Raw genomic sequence first — 20249 nt, forward strand, 5'->3', positions numbered from 1 at the left:
ATCAAATTGAGAGGCAAAGAGGCCAATCAGAACTTTCTGATTTTTTTGACTGAATGTGTCAGAGATAGGACATACCCAACTCTCAGGAGAAACACTATTTAAGAGCAACACAAGGAGAGAGAGAGATCTGTTCAGTCTAGTTGAGTGGAGTTGTTCGTTTGGTGAGGGCATTGGTGGCAACTGAGCTCCTTTGTGTGATTCTGCAAACAGTTCACGCCAGAAAATAAGAAGGAGCCAGAAGATTAGAACATGTTGCCATGTTCTAATTTGAGGCCAAGGGAAGCAATCCCTTGAGAATTCTAGAGAGGCCAAATTGAGTCAGTCTTCCTGAGAGGACTTAGGTTGTACCAGCTGAGTTGACCCAGCCAGCCAGAGTTCAGAGAGAAGCAGAACTTATTCAAATGCAAGCCTCAGAGACAACAATTACATCTGGCAAATAAAAAATACATCTAGTATATCTGGCTTATATCTGGTGCCCCAAGTGTCTCGAAGAAAACCCCAGTGTGAATGGCTACAAATACCACCAACATTGCAAGAAGCAGAGGACAGGAGTCCTCTGACAGAAAGCCCCATATAAAATTCACCAGGGGTTGTCTGGAGAGAAACATTGTTTACTCAGGTTCTGCTGGGTGCCGGGAGACTCAGGAGACCTACCTCCCAGAACAAGGAACAAAGCAGGTGAATTACAGTAAAACAGCACAAAGGACAATTTTAACTGTATTGCAAGACTTTGCCTGCATTACACATGGAACACTCCATTTCAGATCCCTTAAAACAAAAGAGTTGACAGGATACAAATGATACTTGAGAAAGCCATCCTGGCACTTACTGCAACTGTGATCGACAGAGTAAACCCCTACCTACTTTCAATTGTGACCTTTATATATTTCCTTGAAAAAGAGGTTGGAAAGATAAGTATACAACAAGAAAAAAGTCTCAAAAGAGATTGAAAAACTAGTCATGCAATAACAAAAATAGCTGTACAACAAGAAAAAATAACTATGATAGTGCAAAGGCTTGAGAGACAAAAGACAGAGGAACAAAGAGAACAGGAAGTGCCTAATTGCGCACCTATGGGACCTAATAAAACTGAGAATCACGACAGACAGCTACCAAACCTACTGCACCGGCCCTTAAGGAAACTGAGGAAAGGAAACTAGCCCTACTAGCTTTCCTGGTTGCCTCAGAACAAATGCCCCAAAATGGTTTTCAACAGTAAGCAGAAACTTTGCTTCCAAATAATATGAAGCCGGCCTATGAAAACGTTCTGGCTTTTGTAGCTAGCTCTCTTCAACTTCCCAACTTTCTCCACTGTTGCCACTACCCAACTGCTAACTTCGGATACTGAGGCACAATTGTCAGGAACCTCTCTCTGACCATATGTATTCATCACACACAGGGGTTCAAAGATTTCAAGATACCCTAAAAATACCATACAAGCTGAAATTAAAAAAAAATGAACCAGGGTGAGCAGATTTGAAGCATATTGTGATAGGCAGCGGTAATATTGCAATTTCTCATGGTCTGAAAAAGTTCTTTAGTTGCTGCGGCATAGTGATTATAGTTGAATATTTTTGGAAGCTCGCCAACAGAAACATCACTGTGTTTGTTCCACAGTGGAGAACAAATCAGGATTCTAAAGTCACAGAACAGCACTTCTTAAGCCAGCTCCGGGAGCTTGCGATATTATCTTTAACTCCTGCCCGGGTGATCTCTGGGCAAAGAATTGCTTCTCATGAGGACAAGTTCCTGCTACACTTAGCAGACAAGACTGGGGGTATAATTGTAACAAATGATAACTTCAGAGAGTTTGTGACTGAGTCGGTGTCCTGGAGAGAAATTATTACAAAAAGACTGCTTCAGTACATGTTTGTGGGGGACGTATTTATGGTTCCTGATGACCTCTGGGAAGAAATATACCTCAGCTAGAAGAATTTCTTCAAAAGGAGGTCTTTCTTAGAGACATGCAGCTTAGACTCAATGCCCAGCCAAGTGTGGGTACATTTGACCCTGGCTTCCCAGGCCACAACACCCAGTGAGCCAACACAAGCCACAAGGCTCCACGCTGGATCCAGAGAGCCGCTCCAAAACCTTCCAGGGCTGGCCCAGAGATCTTCAGCAGAGACAAGCAAGCAGAGGGAGGTGTCGCTGAATATCGTCCTTGACTCTGAGCAAAAACCCTGCAACCCTATAGGAGGAACAACAATATGAACTAACCAGTACCCCCAGAGCTCATTTCTCTAGCTGCATATGTAGCAGAAGATGACCTAGTGGCCCATCATTGGGAAGAGAGGCCCCTTGGTATTGCAAACTTTATATGCCCCAGTACAGGGGAATGCCAGGGCCAAGAAGTGGGAGTGGGTGAGTAGGGGAGCAGGGCGGAGGGAGGGTATAGGGAACTTTCGGGATAGCATTTGAAATGTAAATAAAGAAAATATCAAAAACAAACAAACAAACAAACAAACAAACAAAAAAGAAAAAGAAAGATTCTGGCAGCTCATCCCTGAATCAAAGACCTGAATGTCCCCTCGGTCCTAGCGTTAGACTGCAGGCTGGCCTGAGAGTCCAGTGTTGATGGAGCGAGTGGGGGAAGCTGCCAACCGTGGAAAGTGCCATAATGTGAAGAACCCTGCATACAAAAAGGAGATGTTTACTCAAAAGAAATGGCAAATGGGAACTCTAAGGAACAGACTGGTGCTTTACTGACTTTAATTTTTTTAGATGCCTATGAGTAAGAATTGAACACATTATGTAGAATTCTAAGTGAAAATAGTTTCTTCTTAGTGTATGTATTTATTTTGATGAGTTTCTGAAGTAATAAATTGTCTTATTGTATTCAGTTGTCATGGGGTTTGATTAGTTCCTTCTTCCTGTCCATCTTCCTGTTTGAACCCTTTTTTGTTATTCTCTTCCAACCACAGTATTTTCAGTTATGTGTTCATGTAACAGGTGTTCCCTTGCCTTCCTCAACTCTGTTGAAAGTCTATTCTTTTACGTCTCATGGATGGTTTTGTAATTGTGATGGAAGTGGCAGTATTAGGAAGTGTGGCCTTCTTAGAGGAGCTGAAGCCTTGTTAGAGGAAGTGGGTTACTGTTGAGGTGGAGCTTTAAGGTCTTATATATACGCTCAAGTTTGGTCATTGTGTTCCAGACCCTCTTCCTGACGGACAGCAGAACAGAGTCACCTCCTTTGCTGCCTTTGGATCAAGATGTAAAAATCTCGGCTCCTCTAGTATCTAGTCGGCCTTCAGGCTGCCATGCTTCCTACCATGACGGTAGTGGACTGAACCTCTGAAACTGCAAGTCAGTTCCAATTAAATATTTGCCTTTTTAAGAGTTTCCTTGGTCATTGGAAATCAGACTCACACTAAGAGCCACCCAGCAGCTGACTTAGACAGATGCAGACACCCACAGACAAACTGTGGTTGGAGCTTGGGGACTCTTACAGAAGAATGGGAGGAAGGATTTCAGCGCCTAAGGTGATAGGAGTTCCATAGGAAGACCAACAGAATCAACTAACCTGGACCCTTGGTCTTCTCAGAGACTGAGCCACCAACCAATAAGCATACATGGACTGGACCTTGGCCTCCCCACACATATGTAGCAGATATGCAGCTTAGTCTTCATGTGGGTCCCAAAGAAGTGGAGCTGGAGTTATCCCAAAAACTGTAAGTGGGATATGTTCTCCTACCTGGGCTGCCTTTTCAGGCCTCGGTGGGAGAAGATGAGCCTAGGTAGCCTCACAGAGACTTGGTGTGTCAAGGTCAGGGGATAACCAGGGGGCCCTAACCACACAGAGGAGGAGGAGAAGAGGATGAAGGAAGGATTTTGGGAGGGAGTAACAGGGAGGGGGCAGTAAGTGGGATGTAATGTGAATAAGTAAAAACAACAACAACAACAATTTAAAAACTCAAACTAAAACACTAATATTCGGGCCTCTATCTACATTTACCACGATAAATACATGTTTTAATCTTGGATATACAATATATCCAAGATAGAATGTATGGCAATTGTAAACTGTGCCAACATTAACTCACTTTGAAGGATATTTTACAGTTCTACCCATCATCCTTTAATGCCAAGCGTTCATTTTTCTTTACATGGAAGTAGAATATGTATGTATGTCTTGCCTTTGTTATTCATTCATCTATTGATGGACACTCCTAGGATGTTCCCATTTTCTAGTTACTGTGAAAGCTGCCAACATCAACATGAATGTGCATGCACCTCTGTAGAAGATACAGAGCACTTTAGGCATATATCCAACAGTGACGTCTGGTTCGTAATGTAGCTCTACCTTGAGTCTCAAAAGCATCACCATGTTGACTTCCATAGTGGATGCATCCAGGTGAGTGATCAATAACAGTGAGTGTTCCTCTCTCTCTCTCCACATTCCTTTGTTTGCTTTTGTTTTGTTTTGGCATGAGATGCAATCTCAGGGTACTCTCAAATACATTTCCCGATGGCTAAGGATATTAAATCTTTCTGAAAATATATGTGCAGATGATTGTATTTTTTGTTTTTAAGAATAGTCAGTTTCATTCTTTTGACCTATTTATTGATTGGCAGTTGAGGGTTTTAAGGTGTTTAAATTCATAATCCTTTATATACTCTTGATCAGTAGTTCTTAACGTATGGGTTGAGACCACGTAGTCAAATTTCTACGTCCAAAGATATTCATAATACAACCCATTACACTAGCAAAATTATGGTTATGAAGTAGAAGTAAAACAAAATTTATGGTTAGGGGTCACTAAAACATGAGAAACTATATTAAACTGTCTAAGCATTAGGAAGCTTGAGAACCACTGCTTAGAGATTGTATCCCTTGTCTGAAGTCTAGCTGGCAACGATTTTGTCCTAAGCTATAGGCTGTCTAGTCACTCTATTGGTAGTTTCCTTAGCTCTGCAAATTTTTTGTTTGTTTGTTGTTTTTAAATTTGGGGTTTTTTTTTTAAGATTGCAATATAATTTCATATTTTACTTCTCCTTTTTTCTTCTCCTCCCAGTAATCACCAAACTCTATTCTATTCTATTTCAAATTAGTGGTCCCCTCTGTGTGTGTGTGTGTGTGTGTGTGTGTGTGTGTGTATGTGTGTGTGCATGTGTGTGTAACTAATTGCATAAACAATCATTTCGGATTTTTCAGATAATGTTATCTGTATGTATATGTTTTCAGGGCTGAAAATTTAGTATTGGAATATTAATTGGTGTGTTCTTCCCTGGGGAATGTTTATTTATTGTTTTGGTGGGTTGATTGGTTGGTTGTTTGGTTAGTTGGTTGAGACAGGATCCCTGGAACTTACCATGTAGCTCAGGCTGGCCTGAAACTCATAGAGGCTGGGGTAGTTCTACTTCTCAAACGTTGGAAGTAAATTAAAGGTATGTGCCCCATGCCAGATGAGCAGAAACTATTTCATGTTCCTTCCTTTTGCCAATTCTTGAAGCTACTTCCTAGGATTTACTTAGAAACTGTGGCCTATATCTATATCCTGAAGTGTTTTGCTATTTTACTTTATACCATTTACCTTGTTTCATGTGAGTAGCTAAGGTCTTGATCTAATTGGAATCAATTTTGTGCAGAGAAAGTTACAAGTCTAATTTAATTCTTTTACAAGTAGTAGTGATGGCTTGAGTATGCTTGGCCCAGGGAGTGGCACTACGACAAAGTGTGGCCTCCTTGGAGTAGACGTGGCATTCTTGGAGGAAGTGTGTCACTGTGGGGATGGGCTTTGAGAGCTGCCTCCTAGCTGCCTGAGGATGCCAATATTCTCCTAGAGGCTTTCAGACAAAGTTGTAGGACTCTGAAATCTACCTGCAGCATGCCTTCCTGGAAGCTGCCTTGCTCCCCTTTGATAATAATAGACTGACCCTCTGAACCTGTAAATGTGCCAAAATTAAATGTTGTCTTTCTAATAGTTGCCTTGGTCCTGGTGACTCTTCACAGTAATGAAAACCCAAACTAAGATAGTAGATATCACAGATTTCATTTATCAGTAGACACATAATAACACAGTTTTTAAAAAACCAAATGGTGGTATCAAACTTGACACAAGCCAGAATTGAAGGGAGGGAACTTCAATTGATAAAATGCCTTGATAAAATACAGATGTAAGGTATTCTCTTAATTAGTGGTTGAAAGGGAAGGAACCAGCCCATTGTGGGTGTTCCAGTGCATGGGCTAGTGGTCCTGGGTCCTGGAAGAAAGATTTCTGACTAAGCCAGTATTAGCAAGCCAGTAAGCAGCCCTTCTCTATAATGGTCAGCAGAGATGATAAGAATTTTACAATGGCATGACTTGCATGAATCATTGGTACATGCTGATCATTCATGGTGTTCCTAGACATGATATAGGTAAGAAGCCTGCTGTATTTCTGTTTGATCTGTCTATGCAAAAAGCTTCTCAAATGAACAAAAATAACACTACATTTAATCATGGCAAAAGGCAATCTCTGCCAGTGAATCCGTTTCTAGACTTGAGCCAGTTTGCAGACTCAGAACCCCACGAATGAAGAGGTGACTGAGCTTCCCTGAAGAAGGACCTTGATTAGACACATAACAGTTGTGGTGTTAGCCTTTCTCTAGTTCTTTCTGACAGGGACCTAACTCCTTTTATAAGGGAACACTGGGGAAAGGAAACACTCAGACTTCCTGGGGTCTATTGGATACTGGATCTGAATTGATGCTGGTTCCCTGAGATCCCAAGAAACGTGTGGCCCTCAAGTTAAATTGGAGGATAATGAAGGCTAGGTAATTTGTGGAGGTTGTTTGATTCATCCTGTGGTTATTTCCTCACTTCCAGAATATATAATTGGGATAGATATACTTAAAGGTTGGCAAGCCTCACATTGGTTTCATGATCTATGGAGTGAAGGCTACTATAGTTGGAAAGCTTAAATAGAAGCCTTTAATAGAGCTTAAATAGAGTTGCCTTTCCCAAAGAAAATAGTGAATCAAAAACAGTATTATATCCCTGGATTAATTGCAAAAATTAGTGCCACCATAAAGGACTTGAAAGATGCAGGGTTGGTAGTTCCAACCATATCATCTTTTAACTCTGTCTGATCAGTGCAGAATGCAGGTGGATCATGGAGAATGACAGATGACTACCAAAAACCAAGTCACGGAGTAACTCCAATTACAGGTGCTGAACAGCTGCTTCCCGTTGTCCTTCTGAAAAGGCACTGAGAAAAAGGCATTTACTTGATTAATAGCTACAAACAAAGGTACCAGGAAATGTGTTAATTTGTTCAAATGAGGATACTACATACGTGCAGACACACTGAGTTCAGCTTCCTTACCAGGTTTGGTTCCAGAGAGGGAAGAGCTCCTACCAGGAGCCACAACAAACATTCCATTGATCTTCCCCCTGGTCATTTTATGTCTCTAAGGACGTAAACCATCAGGCTAAGAAAGGAGGGGTGACAGATCCAGATTACCATGGGGGAATTGGGTGGCCTCTTCACAATGGAGGTAAGCAAGGGATCCTGGAGGGCATCTCTTAGCACCACCATGTCCTGGGATTAAATCCAATGGGAACAACAACAGCCTAATCCAAGCAGGATGACAAAGGGCACAGACCAACCAGGAATAAAGGGAGCCCAGACCTACTGTCACACTTGTGGAGAGTGGTAGACATACAGAGTGAACTGTAAAGACAGGTAGTTAAGCTGGGCAGTGGTGGTGCACAGCTTTAATCCCAGAACTTGGGAGGCAGAGGCAGAGGGATTTCTGAGTTGAGGCCAGCCTGGTCTACAAAGTGAGTTCCAGGACAGCCAGGGATACACAGAAAAACCCTGTCTCGAAAAACCGAGAGAGAGAGAAGGGGGGGAGGGGGAGGGAGAGGAGGAGGGGGAGGGAGAGAGAGAGTGAGAGAGAGAAAGAGAGAGAGACCAAGGCCATGTGGCCAGTTGCAGAAGTAGTGAGGGTTATAATTGTCATGAGTGTTTCTGCTTTATTTTGATAAGAATACATGTGTACAGATACTTTGTGCTATTTCGATTTCTTTAGCATCAATTAAAAGAATTTTCATGGTTATCATATTTAAGTTTGAGATACTAAAAGGATGTTTCCTAAGAGATATTGACATATTCTAAATTTCCAATGTGTTTGTGGTTGTATAAGCTTTAACGTATTGGGCATTATTGTGACCTAATTATTGTTTATGCATTTGCAGTTGTACGAGGGATAGTCATATCATGTTTGATGTATTTATAACCTGGTTTTTGTTTTCATTTGCTCATAAGATATGATTTGTGTCAGGTTGACAAGGGGTGAATCCTGATAGTTATTCTTGGTTTTCAACTTGACTGTGTTGTGTCCTGAGTCCCCGGGAAACCCAGACGAGCCCAAGAATTGCAAAGTCCACTGCAACTCGCAAAAGAGTCTTTTACTGTTTCAAGTTTGAACTCTGATCGCCTGCCTCGAGCTAACCATGTGAATGCTGGCAAGGGACCCTGAGTCCAGAAAACACTGGGTTTATTTACAGTTTAGTTTAGGAATTCCTTCGAGAAAGGGGATTGGAGGGCTGTAATCATTTGGTGGAATGGTAGTGATGCGGGAAGGGGGTGCAGTTAATGGGTGTCTGTTCAGGTTCTAATTTTATGACCAGTCGTAACTGTCTGTGACCTGACCTCTGACTACCTTTTCTCCATGATTTAAATGAGAGGCCCTAGTCTCCCTTGAGCTTGTTATTTCTCTAAAATCTCAAGGACGAGCACCTGGAAAGTTCTGCTGTTTATCAGGAGGAGCGATGGTTTTTGGAGACACAAAGGTGGGGAGGATGTCTCACACTGTCTCCTCAGAATGTCCTCCTTAGGGCATCATCCTGAGTGAGGTAACCCAATCACAAAGGAACTCACACAATATGTACTCACTGATAAGTGGATATTAGCCCAGAAACTTAGGATACCCAAGATATAAGATACAATTTGCTAAACACATGAAACTCAAGAGAACAAAGACCAAAGTGTGGACACTTTGCCCCTTCTTAGAAATGGGAACAAAACTCCATGGAAGGAGTTACAGAGACAAAGTTTGCAGCTGAGACGAAAGGATAGACCATCTAGTGATTGCCATATGCAGGGATCCATCCCATAATCAGCTTCCAAACGCTGACACCATTGCATATACTAGCAAGATTTTGCTGAAAGGACCCAGATATATCTGTCTCTTGTGAGACTATGCCAGGGCCTAGCAAACACAGAAGTGGATGCTCACAGTCAGCTATTGGATGGATCACAGGGCTCCCAATGGAGGAGCTAGAGAAAGTACCCAAGGAGCTAAAATGAACTGCAACCCTATAGGTGGAACAACATTATGAACTAACTAGTACCCCGGAGCTCTTGACTCTAGCTGCATATGTATCAAAAGATGGCCTAGTCAACCATCACTGGAAAGAGAGGCCCATTGGACTTGCAAACTTTATATGCCCCAATACAGGGGAACGCCAGGGCCAAAAAGGGGGAGTGGGTGAGTAGGGGAGTGGGGGGGGGTGCGTATGGGGGACTTTTGGGATAGCATTGGAAATGTAAACAAGGAGAATACCTAATAAAAAATTAAAAAAAAAAAGAATGTCCTCCTTAAGGGGGAGTTTTATGGGTAGTGCCATTCTAATGCTAGGGGAGGGGCCAGCTAGCTGGCCACAGGCTGGAGGGAGGATGGGAGCTTCTGGCAGGGGGCAGGGAATGCAGAGGCAAACTGTTCACAACACTGAAGCTTCTCTAGTATCAGTAATTTGGGCATTACAACAACTGCAATCCGGAAAAGGAAGGCACACCTGTGACTTAGGCTGGAAAAAACCAAGCTTTTGATCCACATCTTGATGCACACTCTTATTCCAGATTGTCATACTGATTCTAGAATCTCTTCGATTGGTCCTCTCGGCTTACTCACGGCTTAAGCGGGACCGCTGGAACCCTCTTTTCCTCTTGCTCCTCATAGGACCTTGTATTCTCAATGTTTTAGTTAAATTTATTCATTCTAAAATTAACTCTGTTAAGCTCATGATTTTAAGAGCCCATTACAACTTATTTTTCCAAGAACCCCGTGACAAAGTTTCATTAGCCACAAGACAAGGGTGGAAGGTGTGATCCCCCAGGATCCGAGTCCAGGTGGAAGAGGTAACAGGCTCCTTGAAGTTGTTCTCTGACTTCCACGTGCATGCATGATCCTGCCCTCCCTGCCACACACACCACACACTGGGCATATCACCACATACTTTTAATCCCAGCACTCTGGAAGCAGACGCAGGCAGTTTAAGGCCAACCTGATCTACATAGTGAGTTCCAGACTAAGTAGTATGACCCTGTCAGAAACAAACAAACAAATAAATGACAAAAAAAAGAAATGAAGCAAAGAAAACAAACATGTTTGTGGAAAATGCTATAAATTCAAAAACATGGGAGATAGAAACTGACTTGGACATTAAGTGATTTTAAAATTCAGAATCTTAGTGAGATTTGATAAATAATAAATAAATAAATAAATAATTTAATAAAGAAATAAATCTCTAAAAAATTTTCTTTCTTATCCAAAGACATTAATACACTGAAACAGTTTTATCTGTCACCTACTTAACAACACTGAAAAGGCTAAGCCAGCAAATATTTGAGAGAGTGTATGTATGTATGTATGTATGTATCTCTGAGGTCCAGTGTTTGCCTAGCTTGTGTAGGTTCCTGGGTTTAGTTCCCAGCATTGACACAACAAATGAACAAATGTATATTAAAAAAAAAAAATCAGGACTAGCATTTTGGCTTTGGAAGTATGGTCAGCAGATGGTTGCAGCAATATCACCTGGGCAGAGCTGACTCACCTGAAATCAGCACTTCAAAGAACAGCTGGGTGATCTGCTGGCCCTTTGAAGTTGAGACTCACAGTATGCAGGTCAAATGGCTAATCCTCCTTAATAAAGCCACCACAGGGATGAAAGGTGAGGGTCAAGGAGCCCTCGGATTAAGAAGAATAAAGAGACACACCAACCAGGCATATATTGTGAACTTACCTGCATCCTGTACCCACGCAGAAGTGAGGATTTCAATGAACCAACTATAAAGCGGACAGGACTGGGGTGGGGTGAGTTGATAAACTTTTCAGATATAATTGTTTCTGTTTTGTTGTTTGTGTTTGTTCTGTTATTTTTTTTGAGACAGGGTTTCTCTGTGTAACCCTGACTGTTATAGCTCCATAGACCAGGCTGGTCTTGAACTCACAGAGACCCACCTGCCTCTGCCTCTTGAGTATTGGGATTAAAGTCTTTCTTTTTTCCATTTTCTTTCTTTCTTTCTTTCTTTCTTTCTTTCTTTCTTTCTTTCTTTCTTTCTTTCTTTCTTTCTTTCTTTCTTCCTTCCTTCCCTCCCTCCCTCCCTCCCTCCCTCCCTCCCTCCCTCCCTCCCTCCTTTCTTTCTTTCTTTCTTTCTTTCTTTCTTCTTACTGTTTTATGAATTCTTATTTTGAATATCTTTACAGTTTGAATGTGTAGTGTCCCCCACTGGCTTGTGTTCTGAACACTTGTCCTGAGCTGCTGGTGGTAGACTTGCAGAAGTAGGGACTTGCATCTGGCTCCACACTGTTTCTACTATGAAAAATTGCCCTGATACAAATAACTCAATGGTGACAAGGCTTATTTTAGCTAACAATTCCAGGCTACAGTTCATCATAGTAGAGAGATCAAGGCAGCAGGAACTTAAAATAGCTGGCCGCGTCACATTCAGAATCAAGAATGCTCAGTGTGGTAGCTTGAATATGGGTTCATTGACATCTCTTCACAGCAATAAAACCCTGACTAACCAGTCAATAACTCAGTAAAAGAATGCCTAGCTACTGTCCAGCTTGCCTTTTCCACTTGTGTGTAGTCAAGGACCACCTGCGTAGGGAACGGTGCAACCCACCTTGATGGAGTCCTCTCACATCAATTAATGTAATCAAGACAAGAACCCTGAAATATGCCTGACAGGCTAACTCGCTAACTCCATCTAGACAATCTCTTGTGATTCTCTTCCAAAGGTGATTTAAGATTGTATCAAATTGACAATTAAAACTATCACTGTTTGGTTTATTTGTTTTAGTTTTTTCTTTTGTTTTTGTTGTTGTTGTTTGCTTGCTTGCTTATTTTTCAAGGCAGGGCTCCTTTGTAACAGCCCTTGGTGACCTGTAACTCACTTTGTAGACAAGATGGCCATGAACTTACAGAGATTCCCCTTCCTCTGACTCCAAATGCGGGGACTAATGGTGTGTGCCCTGTATTTTTGTTTCATTTTGTTTTTGAGACAGGTCCTCTTAGTGTAGCCCAGACTGACATGGAATTTTCTATGTAGCCCAGTCTAGTCTTGAATAGTAGGCAATCCTACTACTTCTGCCTCCTAAATTCTGAGGTTATAGAACTGTACAGTAAAGGGGGCTCTCTGTTGTGGAAAGGGGTGAAGAGAGAAGGAAACAGAATCAGACCCTCCTTGAACTGAAATCATGCCTTGCAGACAGAAAGAACTTACCTCTCAGACAATAATCCATGTAACAAATCATTAGGGAAGAGAGATCTAAAAGGTCTTTTGACTACAAGATGCCAGATTTTTATTTAGTTATAGGAACAAAATGTAGAGCTGCCCTCATAAAGGTGTCCTCTGACAGGATGCAGGGTAGATATGGTGGTGAAGCTGGTAATCAACTCAAACCTACATGTACCCTATACTATATATCTCCCTACAGGCAGGCATGGTTGTGCATGCTTGAATACTTGAAAGATGAGGCTAAAGGATTTCCAAAAGTCCAAGGCTAGTCAGAGTTAAATAACAAGTATCAGGATAGCTAGGGCAACATAGGAGAATTGTCTCAAAACTCACTACCAAAATAAAACACAAGTGCCACCTTTCTCAGCCTTCGTCCAGAAAGGCTATGGCCCTTTGCCAGTGTCTTAGTAATTTTCCTGTCTTGATGATAAAATACTGTGACAAAAACAGTTTAAGAAAGGGTTATGTGGAAGTTTGAATATTCTTGGCCCATGGAAAGTGACACTACTAGGAGGTGTGTCACTGTGGGGGTAAGTTTTGAGGTCCTATGTTCAAGCTCCACCCAGTGCAGAGGAAATCCTCCTCCTGGCTGCCTTCAGGTCAAGCTGTAGAACTCTTGGCTCTTCCAGAACCAAAGCCATGCTTCCAGCCATGATATAATTATGTGCCAAATTAGCAAGGGATTGATTGTGATGGCTATTCTTGGTTATCAGCTTGACTATATCTGGAATGAACCACAATCCAGAGCTTATAAAGATATTGTGAAACGGTTTTAAAAAGGTTTAAGTGCAGGTGTGGTGATATATGCCTTTAATCCCAGCATTCAAGAGACATGCAGATCTCTGTGTTCAAGGTTAGTCTACAGAGCAAGTTCCAGGACAGTCAAAGCTTATGCAGTGACAGAGTTGGAAAACAGAAGCATGGGGATGGTATAATTGAACAAGAGGGCCATGTTCCAGCCCCAGAAAGCAGCAGAACTCAGCAACTTTGAACATGTGGCTCTGGCTTTAGAGAGTAGAAGGAGTTACTAGGACTTTGATACTGGTTAGCTGAAGCTGATAAATTAGTGGTGATTAAGAAGAGACCAGCATCACTGAGGTGAAATCTTCTGAGAAGCATTTTCTGAGAACACAGAGAAGGTGTGTTCCAGAGATAACCAAGGTTGTACCTTGTGCTTCAGGTGGACTTGGTAATGTGTAAGAATCACCCAGGTGGTCCTGGTTTTGAAAGCAATGAAGGGGTTATGGAGAGCAGCTGAGACTTGTCCCAGTGACAGGCCAGGAAAGGCGATTAATGAAGGTGCAACTTCAGTTTCAATTGACAGCCCAGGACTGAAGGGGTCATGCAAAAATGTTAAGGCTTGGCACCATGAAGGAAGCCTATGAGAGGCTATTGGTGAAGCCTAGTTTCAGCAGTGTATTGGAGATATCAGTTTCATGTAATGACCACCAAGAACAGCAGCAGCAGTGGAGTGGAGTCAACCAGAGCTAGAGTGCTACAGAAGGCAGAGCTGAAGAAGTGATCCAAGCAAGCCCTTCAGAGGAGCCAAGAAGATCATGTCTGGATCTCAGACATTGGAACAAGAATCTATGAACTTGAAGTTGCCTTAGAAACCCCAAGATGTTAAGGATGCCAGAGCTGTGGAATACTCACTGAGGAAAGGTGCTTTCAGGGAGTGGAACTAGCCCAAGAAAGAAGTGAACTGCAGTCATCAAAGATGAAAGGAGTTGGACATCAGGCAAGCAGATGCAGAGTTTGGAGTTTGCTCAGATGGTTTTGGTCTTGATTTGGCCCAGTATTTCCTCACTATGATGTTTTAGAATGGTAATGTATATCCTGTGCCATGATGTGTTGGAAGTGTGTGATCTGCTTTTTTATTTTATAGGGAATTATAGTTAAGAGATTGCATGAATCTTAAACGATTGAGAACTTTGGACTTTTAACAATGTTGAGACTGTTATAGACTATGAAGACTTTTGAAGTTGGACTAAATGTATTTTTCACTATGCTGTGGCTAGGTATGTCCCCCAAAGACTCATGTGTTTGAACAAGCCTATATGTGCCAGGGAGTGGAAAGTGGTAGTTTGAATATGCTTGGCCCATGGGAAGTGACACTATTAGTAGGTATGGCCATGTTGGAGTAGGTATGGCCTTGTTGGAGAGGGTGTGTCACTGTAGGGGTGGGCTTTGAGGGTCCTATGCTCAAGTTCCACCCAGAGCCTCCTCCTGGATGCCTTTGGAAGATAGTCCCCTTCTGGCTGCTTTTGGAACGAACTCTCAGTTCCTCCAGCACCATGTCAGCCTGGTTGCTCTCATGCTTTCTATCACGATGATAGTGGACTGAACCTTTGAAACTGTAAACCAGCCCCAATGAAATGTTTGCCTTTATAAGAGTTGCCATGGTCACGGTGTCTCTTCACAGCAATGAAACCCTAACTAAGGCAGGTTTATTTTAGCTCATGGTTCAAGGGTAGAGTCCATCATGACAGAGAAATCAAGAAGGCAGGAATCTGAGGCAGCTGATCACATTAAGTGTGCAGTCATGAAGCAAAGAAAAATGAATGTTGGTTTTTTTGACTTACTTCTTCGTATATGTGGTGTGTGTGTGTGTGTGTGTGTGTGTGTGTGTGTGCGCGTGTATAGAGGAGTGGTGCATAGACATGCAGGAATTACTTGTTACCTTCCACTCTCTGGGTACTAGGACCTCAGGGTCTAAGTTTTGGCTGAAAGCACTCTTACCCACTGAGCATCCCCCAGGCCTTGTCACTTCTCTCTTTTACTCAGCTCAGGACATCAGTCCAGGGGATGCTGCTGCCTGCGTTTAGGGTGGGTCTTCCCACCTCAGTTATCCTATTCAGTATAATTCCTCACAGGTGTGTTTAGAGGCAAACTTAATCTACACAATCCTTTATAGATGTGTCTGGAGGCTTGTCTCCCAGGTTATTCTAGATCCAACCAAGTTAACCATCAATATCGTCCATCACAGCCAGGAGGGCAAAGAACAACATTTGACCTCATGAGAGTCTCAGGTTTGGGATGTCTGGAAGCTCTCCCTGGGATTGATTACATCATTAGGTCCTGGCTTCAGTTACAGCTGAGCTGGTCAGCTCCCTGGAGTTTTGGAGGATACTTGCACACTGTGGTTTCTGCACCCTTTGTTCCTAGGTTCCCATCCACCACCCAGATATCAGCTAGTTTTTCCCATTGGAAAAGATATTCTCTGGGTCTGAAACTCCTTCTGAGTTTTCTAGCTTGAGACACTACACATCTGTCTTAGTTTCTTCTCTGCTGCTACAACAAAACATCCAAGACTGACTCATCTATAAAGAGCAGATGGCTGGCTGGCAAGGGTCTTCTTGCACAACACGTGGAGAGTAGCACTTAATGTGAAAGAGACAGACAGTTCTCGTTTGTTGGGGATTGAACTCGGGGCACTGTACAGCTAGGCAAACATGCTGCGTTTAGCTACACCACCCAGTCGTCATCCTCTTCTTTAAAAAATATATTTTGAATGTATATGTTGCGTGTCTGTGTAGGGGTTTGTATACATGAGTGGAGGTTCCAGTGGGGGCCAGATGAGGGCATCAGATTCCCTGGAGCTGAAGCTGTGGATGGTTTTGAACCACCTGATACAGATATTGAGAACCAAACTTGGGTCCTCTGAGAGCAGCAAGTGCTTTTAACCACTGAGCCATCTCTCTAGACCCCTGCTTCCCTGACACTTTTGCTATCAAGAAGACCTCACCTTCATGAACTCATCTAAACCTAGTCATCTCCCATAGGCTCCACGTCCATGTGTCATCAGCACAGAGTTAAGAATGAGTTTTCATCATGTCAGCTTTTGGGGCACACAGTCAATCCACACACCATCCCCTCACTCTGTCTCTAGACTCCTTCCCCTACCAACTGCAAAGACAGTGCAGGCTTTTCCCAAGCTGCCTTGTCAACACTTTCCCAGTGAGTTGGCCCCACTCAGATCATCTGGCTACCTTGTAAGGGAAGTGAGTCCTATGACCCGACAGTGCCCCCAAATCAATGGGCCATTTTTGTCTAGTTGTGTCTTCTGGAATCTTTCATTCATCTCGTAAAAATCAAACCCTTGGAGTCCTCTGTCCACTCCTGGTGACATCTAACAGATAAACAATGTAGCACCCCAGCTCATGGTCTGTATTTCTCCATTTACTTCAGCTAGGTAAGGCTGGAATTTGAGACTTTTGGTAAGGGGTAGTGCAGGGACCCAAGAGCCTCACACTGGGTGAATACTCCACCTCTAGCTGCCACTTCAGCCTCAAACTCTTGTTTTGGTGCAGAAACTATCAAAGGAGGAACAGATACTAAATTGATATTGCCAAGAGAAGTCTTAGGAAGCTGCCAGCCTGGAGAATAAGGCTGTGATCTCTGCTGCTGTGGGTTTCAGGGACTCTGTGAGACCCCATGACTTGGCTATATTGAAGACCATGCTTTCACACATGGTGACAAGACAACAGCTTACATACTTGAGTTTAAGCTGCCCTCCAAATTACACATGATTTTAGTATCTGGAAACATGTTTGAGCCCAGAGAATGTCATACTTACTATACCGTTCCTCTGTTGTCACACAAGAAAAGTGCTATTTAAAAGTAGCCTTCTAGAAAGGCATGGATACATACCTGTAATTCAACACTTGGGTGGTAAAGGCAGGGAGATCAGGCATCCAGCTTAGTTATAAACAGTCAAACACAAACACACATGCTCACACACACACTTCCTCTCCCCGTGTGCTGCCCTGTGCAGATGAAGTAGGGGTGTCAGCAAATAGAAGGGACTAAGGCTCCTGCACCTGATACAGGAGGGAAAGTCACTTGCATATTGGGGGCATTGTCCCTGTCCTTCATCAGCAGCCTTCCTTCTAAAATGATAATGTAATATTACAAATGCCACAACAGTTTGAGGATTCATGTTTGTTCCCTCACACTCCAGAAAATCCCCAAACTAAAACCAAAACCAGTAAGGACCGCCCTGTACTTCTAGCATGTCTGTGGAACAGCTTTTTCCCAGAATTCTATTGGAGTGATTTTGTCCAATAGAAAGTAACCTCATAAGGGGATTGTGCTTTGGAAAATTAGCTACCACGTGGGTTTTACATGTATCCCCATCTTAGTGTGCGCATTTACCACTCACTCTAGAAAACGTTAGCGGAATTTTAGTCCCCATCGTAATTTTTTAATTGTAACATTTATTTTTAGTTTGTTTGAGGAACACAACACATGCCATGGACTGAGCATATGTGTGTAGGTCAGAGGACAACTTGCTGAAGTTAGTTCTCTAATATGGGCCCAGGGAATTGAACTCAGGCCCATGAGGCTTGGTGGCAAGTGTCTTTACCCACTGAGCCACCTCAGCAACCTCTTTTTGTCCTTACAATACTAAACATTGAATGCAGGTCCTCACATATGAAAGCTATAACCCAATCCAGGACCCACCTTTTAATAACACCTTCTCCGTAGAGGAGCTTCACTTGCTGCCTTCGAGTGTGTTCTCTGGGGTGGAGAATTGGGAGTGGGTTCTGCTGGGAATGCACAAGGATTTAGGGAAAGCTAGATAGCAGGTGACAAATTGGTCACCATGTGTTTGTACTGGGACTCAGCTAACCCTGCAGGTGCCTCCCAGCAAGAATGGCCTGTCAGAGCTCTCCCACATTCATGCAAAGGGGTTGGGGCACTATAGAAATTGGGCAGGCAGCTCACTGGTGCAGCATGCAGTTTGCTAGGAAGAACCTCACTCCCCAGGGAATCTGTGGGTCCTCACCAGCTAAAGTTCTGTCTCTTCATTACGTTTCTGTTGCTGTAATAAAACACTCTGAAAAAAAAAAGCAACGTAAGGAAGAAGGGGTTCATTCTGCTCCACAGTTCAATAAACAGGGAGGTCCAGAGCACAGTTCAAGGCAGGGAGGTCAGAGCAGCAGGAGCTTGAAGCAGCCGGTCCTGTCTCATGCTCAGCCAGGAAGAAAGTGCTTACCTCAGGCTGTTCCCGCCCTTTATACAGTCCAGGGTCCCTGCCCAGGAAATGGTCCCACCCACAATCCAGGCATCTTTCCACACAATTAGCACCAACATTCTCAGCATCTAACCTCAATGTAGAGATTCCTTTACAGGTATGCCTAGAGGCTTGCCTCATAAGTGAGTTGACCATTCATACTAACCAGCACACCTATCCTCTAGGAGAGGCCAGACAAGGGCACGGAAAGGGATCTGAAAGCTCATTCATACACCCGACACATACTGCAGCTTACAGAGTGTTCTGCCCATCAAGGAGCACTATCCCCCTGCCAGGAACACTCACTTGCATTCGACTTGCATCCCACTGCCTACAAAGCATTCTCAAGGCAAGGCTGCTGCTACATTGTGCACTTAACTTTGGAGAGCTCAAGGAGCCCAGTAGATTATCTGGCAACAGACCTTGAACTCCTGATCTCCCTGCCTCTCCCCCTGAGAACTGGGTCTACAGGTATGTACTAGCACCTTAAGTGGGGAAATTCAGAACATACTTGCCTATTAATTTTTAAAAATAAAACAATACAATAAAACCATCACATATTTACATAAATGATAAAATATTTCCCAAAACTTGAAGTTGCATTGTTTAACATTTTTGTGGATCTCTTCAAGACAGCTGAAATCTTGTATCTGTCCCTTTACCCATCTGGTGTGAAATATTACTTTCTTTTCAGTTGGGAAAGCCAATGTACCCTCAATCAAGGCTGGAAACTAGAGGAGAATTTAAATAGACTTTTCAGATAATTGTGGACATCTTCTGTGATGCTATATCAAAACTTAGCAAGTATTAATCTCTGAACTGGTTGTGCATAGTGGACTCTAAATTCTTACTACATACCTTTTCTTACTGTTAGATAAAAAACCATCATTGGGCCAGGGAGAAGATTCAGCAGGAAAAGGTCCCAGCTGCAGACTGATGGTCTGTCTGAGTCTGGCCCTAGAACCTACAGGTGAAAGAAGAGAAACAATTCCCAAAAGTTGTTCTCTGACCTTGACATCTGTACCGCAGCACTTGCACACACACACACACACACACACACACACACACACACACACACGACACACAACAACAACACACACACACTAAAGAACCCTAATGGGTACTGTGCCTTTTGAACTGGACCAAATCCCATTCAGGAATTTGTCATACCAACCCAACAACAACACACACACAAACAAGAACCCTAATGGGTACTTTGCCTTTTGATCTGGACCAAATCCCATTCAGGAATTTGTCATACCAACCCATAGTCATTTGGGTTATTGAATTATTCAGAATTTCCAGATGGTGACACATTTATAATGCAGCATCATGGGACTGGGGTGATGGTTAAATGGTTAAGAGCATGTATTGCTCTTCCAAAGGACCTGAGTTTGGTTCCCAGCATCTACATCAGGCATCTCACAGCCACCTGTTACCTCAGATCCAGGGGATCTGATGCATATGTGACCACATATGCATATAATGACCACATGTGTATAATCTATAAAAAATTATTTCACGTGCGTTGGTATTTTGCCTGCATGTATATTTGTGTGAGGGTATCAGAGCCTCTGGAACTGGAGTTACTAGAACTGGAGCTGCAGGCAGTTGTAAGCTGCCATTGGGTGCTGGAAATTGAGCCTGAGTCCTCTCCAGCCCCACATAAAAAGAATTGCATTCATTAACTTTAGCATCAACCTTGATTCACAGGTCTCTAAGTA

The 20249-nt window shown here is 42.9% G+C and overlaps 1 pseudogene; it reads left to right on the plus strand.

Moving 5' to 3' along the window:
• The first annotated feature begins 1192 nt into the window (after positions 1-1192).
• Positions 1193-9904, plus strand: Gm20239 (annotated as a pseudogene).
• Positions 9905-20249: the final 10345 nt, after the last annotated feature.

The sequence above is a fragment of the Mus musculus genome, chromosome 5 (assembly GCF_000001635.26).
Source record: "Mus musculus strain C57BL/6J chromosome 5, GRCm38.p6 C57BL/6J".
NCBI classification, from domain to species: Eukaryota; Metazoa; Chordata; class Mammalia; order Rodentia; family Muridae; genus Mus; species Mus musculus.